Raw genomic sequence first — 10,231 nt, 5'->3', positions numbered from 1 at the left:
GACCAGCGTCCGATCACTCACAGTGACCTCCATCTTTTTTGTAACGGGCGGACACTCCGCCGGTGAAGTTCCTAACCCTTGCTCAAATGTGCCAACCACCAAGTGTATCACCTTGTGCACATGTGTTAGCATATTTTTCACAAATGTTTTCAAGGGTGTTAGCACTCCACTAGATCCTAAATACATATGCAATGAATTAGAGCATCTAGTGGCACTTTGATAACCATATTTCGATACGAGTTTCACCCCTCTTGATAGTACGGCTATCGATCCTAAATGTGATCACACTCACTAAGTGTCTCGATCACCAAAACAAAATAGCTCCTACCATTTATACCTTTGCCTTGAGCCATTTGTTTTTCTCTTTCTTCTTTTCAAGTCCAAGCACTTGATCATCACCATGGCATCACCATCATCATGATCTTCACAATTGCTTCATCACTTAGAGCAGTGCCACCTATCTCATAATCACTTTGATAAACTAGGTTAGCACTTAGGGTTTCATCAATTCACCAAAACCAAACTAGAGCTTTCAGCGGTGGCATTCCTGATGATGGACGCCAAGGTGCCTGACCACGTGCTTGCCTTGAGGCCCGCTCCTATCCTTGCCGCCTGGGCGTGCTCCCATGCTTGCCGTGCCACTACGACGCTTGACCACGTGCTCACCGTGAAGCCCGCGTCCGTCCACACCGTCTGGCCGTGCGTGCGTACGCGCTCGACTGCTCACCGCGCAGCCGCATCGTTTTGTGCCACCTAGCCACGTGCTCGCCGTGCGGGACGATGACGCTGCCGAAAACTACGGGCGCAGCCGGCGGTGGAGAGGGTGTGCCACGCCGCCGTGACCTCTTGTCCTTTTGCTGTGCGAGGCTGCGAGCATGGGGGAGCCCGGCATGGCGGCGCTACAGGAGCACGAGCACACCAGCAGCAGCCTACCCGATCATGGGCACGCGCGGCGACCTACTTGCCGCGGAGTAGGAAACAGAAAAAAGAGAAAGGGAGAGAGGAAGAAGAAAGCGGCAGGGGCAATAATGCCATTTCGTCGTTGTTCTCTCTCCTCAACCGGCTGTAACCGGTCAGCGGTGTCCTGTGGCCTAATTTCACCGAACCAGAGTGTCTTCTGGCAAAATGCTCCAAAGTGGATGTCCGCCAGCGAAGGACCATCACTTTGGATATCCAACCGACAATTGTCCCTTCTTTATACTAAGTATGTTATATATTGAGCATTGTCTTTCGATATTACCCTTATTTGTAGCTATATGTGAGATTTGACTTCCTAAGCTCACATATGGTGTGTATCTGGTTTTGTTCTTAAAATCGGGTGCTATAGGAAACAACCGGCTTGGATGAAATCCTCCCCTATCGTGTGCTTTACAAGTGAACCCAACACCTAGAAATGAGGCGGGATCGAGGAATTTTACACAGAGACAAGCGCTCTGCATCTCAAATCCACGGACACTTCCCCGCCGAATGCCAGCACACTGCAGAAAACAACCAAACACCAGAATTTTACATGAGGACTGGTGCCCCGCAACCCTTGTTCGTTGTTCAAAGCGTGCTAAAAGAAAAGGTATTGACTCTGCAGAGATCGAGCTTACAGTGGGTGATGCTGTCGAACACTAGGTGTCGAAACAGGATCCCGTCGGCTTCACTAAGTTGTTGGAGAAGTGGTAGTCGGAGCCGCTGGCGCCGAGCTGCTGGACCGGTTCACACCGCCGTTGCTGGTCTTTGCCACCATCAGATCCCGACATGCCACAGCACTAGGGAAACACCACGTGCCCAGCAACGTACCGAGTTAGATCGACCTTGGCACTGACCTATGGTGAGGCACTAACTCGTCGGAGCAAATCAGCGCGCTGCACCTGTCGTCAGGGATCACGATCCGAAACTCAAGATATGGGCTGAGAGATTGGGACGGGTGGGGGAGATAGTTGCCGAGGAAAGACCGCCTTTAATTTGATACCACTTGTCAGCGTTGGCCGCCAGTGAGCATCGTCGACGTGAGCAAGCAAGGGCTAGCCGGATTTCGACCGAAGCTCAGAGGAACACCTACGGCTCTTACGGTATTAGTTTAGATAATTGTTGATAAGTTCTTGCAATGCACAGTTCTGGATTATAAGGCATACAACCACCTGCGCATCAGACCCACACGTCATAGTCTAGCTATTACATAAACATGAGATACTGCCTTCTATTCTTGAATACGTCTTCTCGTCTTGCCGCCTTCAGTTCTGGGGTGTGACACTGCGCCGCACAATCCTCCCAGTCCCTGGGTGCGATAATCTTGGGTGAATAGATCAATTTAAGTCACGATTTTGACGCAGACTAGCTATCTTGTTTTCTTTCCAAGATCCGCCGATCGAGACCAATCAGAGATGGTTGGCCGCTTCCTGTTCTGGAGAGTTGCCTCGCGGTTGTCTAGGTCGACGAGTCCCCTGGTCGTTCGTGCCTCGCCTTCCTGTGCTACGTATAACACCTGTCTCTGGGAGATGAATGTTCGGGATTTCTCTTCCCCCTACTCTACTCTTTCGTTGCTGAAATTTCTGTTTTATTTTCGTTGCAAGAGAAAACATTATATTAGCGAAAGCTTCTAATCTTGCTGTATCTCCCGCTCAGGAAGGCGGCATTGGAGCCCTCCATAACCTTGTCAATGGAGTTTCTGCACACTGCACCACCGCAGTCCCCAGCCTCCCTCGACCCTCGACCCCTGGTGGCGTGGCGGAATATATTCACGCAATGGCGACATTACTTCACGTTCCAAAACTATTGATAAAAAGAAAGGAATAGGTGATATTAACTAAATTGAGTACATATTCAAATGCGAATTCAAATGCGCCTTATTCATCTTATATCCATATTTGAGAATATTAGAATCTGTAACTGTATCCAGCAAAAAGAATCGACAGCTGACTAATAGATATCCAAAATTGATTCATATCCGTTCTATGTCCACCCCTGTTTAGGAGGCTGAAGGCGTGTAAAACATTTTTCACGTTTGCTTTACTTCCGGAAAGAGAAAAGCGGAACATCTTACAGTTACAAAGAATGAGGAAGAGAAAAGCGGAACATCTTACAGTTACAAAGAATGAGGAAAAGAATTGAAAGAATGATTATTTACACGTACATCGCAATTGGTCAATCAATCAAATTGAAAAGAAGTTTTCAATAGCGTTTGCTGTTGGTCTTTCGGCAATTTTTGCGTATCTCTCCATCAATCCCAGTTAGCGGGCTTATGTTGCCCATCTTAACCGTGGATGCAGCAAAGTTCCTGAAGAAATCTTTTTGATTGCCTGCAAACCTATGAACAATGGGAGCAGCCGTCGCCTCCGCGGCAAGGCCCGACAGCATGACCTGGTCGGAGGGTAGCTGTGCGGTGCCATCTTAACGATCAGCTTGATCGTTTCTGTGGTTTATAAGTCGGCTGATGTTGTTTTATTGTGAGAGAGAAACACTGTATCATGACTAATAAGTCTGGCTAATACGATCAAGCGAACAGGGTGACCCAATCTAGGTTCTCAAGTGTGTCCTCTAGCTGCCCAGCTGCACAGTTCTGTTGCGTCAACTGACATTGTACTTTACCAAAAGTGTGCGCTCCTGAAATATATAAGAATAATTTGTCGTTGAAGTCAGTATATAAGCCATAGCATAAATAATTGTAGAGGTCTGAACTCTGAACCGTACACGATTGTATTTTCGGATTACTCGGACGCAGCCGCCTGATGGTTTGCAAATCCATCTGGCACCTGCCTCCCCCTACGATTCGAGGACACGTGATTTTGCAACATTCAAGTCCCAACTTATTTCGCAAGTCCGGCCGAATACGATGCCGAAGCCGTGGAGGCCGGTTCCGCGTCGGCCACAAGTGCTGCACGGCTGAGGACGCGACGGTGGCCCCCGACGGGCTGGCGCGTGCCGGCCGCAGTAGTCGGAGCTCTCGCGTCGGCTGGCGTCCTTCAGGCGCCTCTCGTCGCAGGCCAACAGCCCGGCGTCGTCGGGCACCACAATAGAGGAAAGGACGGCAGCGTGAAGCAGCAGGCCGGCGGGGGAGCGGTGACTGACGGATAAGCTCTCCATCAGTCACCTGCTGAGGAGATAGATAAGTAGTCGACATTACCTTGGAGGGCGACGAGGTCAGTGTAGTCGAGGTTGAAGTTTCTGAACTTCTCCTGGAGCTTGTCGAGGGGGTCGAAAGGGCTGGGTAAGTTGTTGGCGCTCTCGATGTTAGTCGTCGTGCCGTCTCGCCGGCCGAGCAGCACCCTCCATCGTGGCCCTCCAGCCTGCAAGCACGCAGTTCATGATTCCGTCAGTTCTCAGTTGAGATCGAAAAATTAACTAATGTGGAGCAAGAACGGGAAGCTAGCTAGTACTACGAAATAACACTATTGTTCAATGGAATAAGCTACCTAGAGATGGGGTTCTTACGAGTTCGACGGAGGTCTCGGCTGCCAGGGCGAGGATGTCAGCGCAGGAGACGATGCCAGGGCACGCTTTCTCCAGCGCGCTCTTGATGTCATCGACCACCTCGAAGCGACGCGCTGATTTGTCGTTGGCGGGCACGTGTTTCTCGGACTGGATCGCCGGGAGATCGTCGTCCAGCAGGAGCGAGCCGTCGCAACCCTGAAACATTTGACCGTTCAGTCATGTCAGATGATGCAACGAACTTAGCTGCCGCGTACATCATCCTACAGCAATCTAGATCAGCGACGGGCAGAAGCAAGCATTGGCAGTTGGCAGTTGGCACTCACGTTGACGAAGCAGTCGTGGAAGTGGAGGCGGATGAGGCTGGCCGGGATGCGTGGGTCGGAGACGCGCGCGTCCTGGATGACGCGCCGGACGACGTCGTAGGCGCTGGGGCACGACTCGTCGGTAGAACGCGGAGCTCAGGGCCACGCCGCCGCTAGGAGCGTAACCTGTGGCCGTGAGCAGCTCCAGCCAAAGCGAGCAAGAGCGTGCAGTGCGCGGCTAACAGCAACCTGAGAGACGAGACGCGAGACGGAAGCTGCTGCCATGCAGGTCTGAATGCTACACTACACGTGCAGTGATCGCTGGAGATCGAAGCTAGTGGATGGCTACTACTAACAGTGCAGACTGCAGGCAGGCTGGTAGGCTGCTTACACTACGCCAGATTTGGACTATCACTGTCGACCGTCATCACTATCGGATTTGTGAGAACTAGCAGTGATGTACCTTCACTGTCGGTTATGAGCTCGAAAATGAGAAAAATGACTGGGGCTAGGTTAAAACTGGCAGTGAAGCACCACATCACTGCCGTTTTGTGGCTTGAACCGGACAGTATTTTGGCGGCCACTCATCACTACCGGTTGAAGCCACAAACCAGCAGTGATTGGGCTCTCACTATCGGTTCTAGCCAAGAATCGACGGTAAGAAGCCTACAACACAAAAAGGCTGTAGCCGTCCTCTTCTTCTTCATCTCTTCCATCCTCAGAACAGAGGCGCAGCGTTTGGGCCCTTCCCTCCTATTGTTGCGGCTGCTCTTCATCATAAAGCTAGCGCTTGGATTTTGAAGAATGGCTTGATCTTTTTCTTTAAGGTTAGTAACAAATATACACTTCTTTGATTTAGTTGCTTAATTAGCTTCGTTTTGATGGCTACATTGCTTGATTCTCATTCTACTTCTTTCTCCATTCTAGAGAGCACTTTTTAATTGAATATTTGTGCAAGGCTAAAAAATATGGTGAATCTATCATCTAAACGGTTGGTGTCTATGAACACATTTAAATTCGTGGCTAATTATTCTATGATGGTCAAGATCATCATTGTTAGTATGTGATGCTATAATTAGTTCTTAGAAGTAGAGTAGAATAGTTGTTCTTCAATATTGTGCAATAATTGTTTTTTACTACTGATTTTTAATTTATAGGGTCGGGGCTACCAATTTCAATTTTCAATAATTAGTGTACAATAATAGTTTTCCAAAAATGGATACTTTTAGAGCTACAATTGTTGTTAATGAAGCTCAACTTCTTATTAATTCTTTGTAATTACTATCTCAATATATTTTTTTTGTGTAAGAGATGGATCGAGAGTGGATGCATCTGTCCCGAACGGACAAGCGGTACATGCATGGCGTCAGTCAGTTTATCACCGATGCCAAAGCCCATGCTGGAAATGGGAACCCTGTCTTCTGCCCATGCAAAGATTGCAAAAATCAAAGGAACTTTCGTCAAATTGAGTCTATACGATCGCACTTGATAACCAGAGGATTCATGCCAAACTATACGATATGGACTATGCATGGACGAGGTTGGTGGAAATGTTCTGTAGGAAAAACAATGATGATGTGGACATGCCTGACGTAGCCATCCATGATGGTGACGAGGGACTCGGTGTCAACACGGAACCTATGCCCACAGTTAATAATGTGTTTAGGAACACGCTAGCTGACGACACCGAGGATAACGATGGCATTTCTCAGCTGCTACGTAATGTAGAGACCAGATGTCTTAGTGAAAGACAGCTGAAAAAGCTAGAGAAAATGAGACAAGATGGCAAAACACCATTATATAGGGATTGTCCAATGAGCAAATTGGAAGCCGATATTATGCTGTTAGAGTTTAAATCGACAAACGAATTGAGCGATAAAGGCTTCGATCAGTTGTTAGGTATAATAAGGAAAATGCCCCTAGAAAAAAAATGAGTTGCCAGAAAAGACATACTTGGCCAAGCAAATGATCTGCCCCATCGGCCTCGAGGTTGATAAAATCCACGCGTGTTCCAATGATTGCATATTGTACCGTGGAGAAAAATACAAAGATTTGGACAAGTGCCCTAAGTGTGAGCTCCACGGTACAAGGAAGGACCGTCAGATGAGGGTACCAAGACCAGAGGAGGTTCCGTAAAGGTCGTTTGGTATTTCCCTATACTCCCCGGGTGCATAGGTTGTTTGCATGTGCAAAGTCAGCCAGGCTGTTGCGCTGGCATAGCGAAGAGCGTAAGAAAGATACAATGATAAGGCACCTCGTCGATGGGTATGACTGGAGGACTGTCAATACTATGTTCTATAAGGACATCGGTGGAGAGGTAAGGCACCTTTGGTTTGCTTTGAGCACAGATGGGATGAATCCTTTCGATCAGGTTAGAAGCAATCATAGCACCTGGCCAGTGACACTCTGTATATACAACCTTCCACCTTGGGTCTGTATGAAGCGGTCGTACATCCAGATACCACTACTGATCCAAGGGCCAAGACAACCTAGAAATGACATCGATGTGTTTCTAGAACCAGTGATCGATGAACTAGTAGAGATATTTGAAAAGGGTGTGCCAGATGTTTGGAATGAGTACAAAAAGGAACATGTCACGATCAAGGGAGTACTTATCGCTACAATCACCGACCTGCTAGGTCGTGGTTCGTTGTCCGGAGAGAAGACAAAATGTTATACTGGATGTGTCGTGATGAGGACATCAACACCGATCATACATCCACGCCGGCACCTGCTGGTCCTATTACCCGTTCTCGTGCTCGAACACTTAATCATCAAGTGAGTTCCTTCTTGAGCTCTTGTCCATCCTGTTTAGATCTTGGAGACACGTGCACTCTTGTTTTGATTAGGAATCAAGGAGAAGACCGAAAGGGAAAAGGACTCGCGTAGGCTGGATTCGGACTGCAGCACACCTCCAACTTGCGACGGTCGCCACGGTTACATACGGAGTCGGATTGGGGTGATTCTGGACTTGTTGGAAAGCTAATAAAGTCTACTTTCATACGGATCTGACCTCATACTCATACCTGCTCAGAAACGGCGTCAACAGTCCAAAAATCACCGAGAGGTCTATTCTGTCCAGGGTGCTGCGCCACCTTAAGTTAGCCCAATGGGCTTGTATCGTTTAGAGTCCAGTAGGGACGCGTCCTAGGGTTGGAGCACGACTCAAATTCTCTTGTGGTCGTCCTCCACACGTCATATACCCCTTAGCCGCCACCAGGAACACTTGGGTTTTGTTTAGATCAAGTTTAGCCTTTGCTACTTGCTTGTAGGCGCGCGTGCTGATCCAGCCGCCCGTCTCCTTGTCTTCGGAACCCCACTCATAATAAGATTCAGTTTGAGGCTTTCAATTTCATCTTGCAAATTCAGTGCTTGTTTCCTTGTTCTTGCTAGTTCTTCGATTGCTTGCAGGACGGGAGCCCTAGTGGCTGGTTGTCGCGCTCCACAAGATCGTGACGGCCTTTGGAGGTGGTGTATCGGTTGCTAAGGCGCGGTCTCGGAAGGCTGTAGTCGGGCCGTGAACGTCATCTCCATCCACCAAATCGAGTGATCTCACGCCTCTCATCGAAAGATCATCCATAAACCCTAGTGGGTTCATATCATGTCGAGTGCTTGGACGACACCGATGCGGTAAATCTACCAAATAACTCAAAGATAGTTTATATGGAACACCGTAGGTTCCTACCTAAGGATCACCCTTACCGTAGGAACAAAAAAGATTTCAATGGTACTATTGAGAAATGCTTAGCTCCAAAATATCGAGACGGGCTTGCGATACTTCGAGAACTTAACAAACTGGAGGTTGTCCTTGGGCAGGGGGACAATGCAAGCAGCGCCTGATGGGAGCGTTTGGAAGAAAAAATCAGTTTTCTAGAAACTACCTTACTGGCCATTTCTGAGTGTATGTCACTGTCTTGATCTCATGCACATCACTAAAACACATGTGCGCTAACACTCTTAACACCTTGATGGATACCGGGGGGACATCGAAGGATTCACTAGCCACACGCCTGGACATGCAACACTTGGGAATTGGAAAGGAGCTGCATCCCATGGAGCTAGAGAATGGCCAGTTCGAACTTCCGGTTGCGTCATGGACATTGAAGGAAGAAAAGCGTGCGCTTATTTCTTTCTTCAATGAACTCAAAGTCCCGACAGGCTACTGTGCGAACCCGAAGAGGCTAGTGAACATGAGAGAACTCAAGTTCAACTATGGCCCTATGAAGGCCCATGACTGTCATGTCATTATGACTCAGCTGCTCCCTGTTGCCCTGCGTGGTATCCTCCCCCCAAAGGTCCACGCCCCAATCATAAAGCTTTGCTCGTTCTTCAACGCGATCTCAAAAAAGGTCATTGATGTGTCCACGCTAGAGCAGCTGCAGCGGGACATAGCCGAAACTCTCGTTAGGCTTGAGATGTATTTTCCGACGACTTACTTTGATATCTCATTGCATCTGCTCATTCATCTTGTTGACCAAATTAGAGCCCTTGGCCCAATGTACCTACATCAGATGTTCCCTTTCGAATGATTGATGAAAGTTTTCAGGGGGTATGTTAGGAATAGATTCAGGCCAGAAGGGGGCATGGTTGAAGGATGGTCAACGGAGGAGGCCAGTGAGTTCTGCACATATTATCTGGACATCAAAAGGGTCGGAGTTCTAGAATCTCGTCACGAGGGAAGACTACGTGGCAAAGGAATGATCGGAGAGAAATCTGTTACAGTAGACGACCCTATTTATTTCAGACAGGCACAGTTCACTGTTCTCTAGCAAGCCGATGGTGTGATGCCATACATTAACGAGCACAGGCAATCGCTGCAAACTCTGTATCCGAGCAGATCTCAGACTTGGCTAGATAAAAAACATAAGGAGGAATTTATCAGCTGGTTACGACGTCGCTTGCTTGGAATAAAATTGGGTAATCAACTAGATGCCTTAGCCAAGGGGCCTTCGAGTACATATCTTAAGTACCAAGGGTATGAGATCGATGAATTCACATTTTACACAAAAAAGCAAGATGAAAAAGAGCACATACCTAAATTGTGGTGTTCGTTTTGAAGCTCACGACGAAAACGGCAACGTACAGGCAACATACTATGGTTTCATAGAGGAGATACGGGAGCTAGCCTACGGTCTGTCGAAGGCAGCTCTTTTTCGCTGCTAGTGGGTCCGGCTTGAGGAAATCAACACTGACAGCGAATGGTTCACTACCGTTGATCTCACTAAGACCGCATACAGAGACGACCCCTTCGTCTTTGCAAAAGATGTTATGCAAGTCTTCTATGCAAGGGACAACAAGACAAAAGGAAGGCTAAAAGTAGTCCTAGAAGGAAAAAGGAAGATTGTCGGTATCGATGGAGTAACGGACGAAGAAAACTAAAGAGGCTATCTGAAAATACATCCATTCGAGATGAACACGCCTCTACCTATCCTTCAAGAGGCGTGCGTGTGCGTTTGACATTTTCCAAGTGCCGGAGCATGTCAATTTTAGTACTTGTTAGGGTCGGCGAC

At 48.1% G+C, this 10,231-nt stretch overlaps 1 pseudogene; it reads right to left on the bottom strand.

Moving 5' to 3' along the window:
• Window positions 1-3,481: 3,481 nt before the first annotated feature.
• On the bottom strand, window positions 3,482-5,006 carry LOC136510964 (peroxidase 54-like; annotated as a pseudogene).
• Between the last annotated feature and the right edge of the window lie 5,225 nt (window positions 5,007-10,231).

This window comes from Miscanthus floridulus, chromosome 16 (genome assembly GCF_019320115.1).
Source record: "Miscanthus floridulus cultivar M001 chromosome 16, ASM1932011v1, whole genome shotgun sequence".
Lineage (NCBI taxonomy): Eukaryota > Viridiplantae > Streptophyta > Magnoliopsida > Poales > Poaceae > Miscanthus > Miscanthus floridulus.
This window is presented reverse-complemented; position numbering and strand designations above follow the sequence as displayed.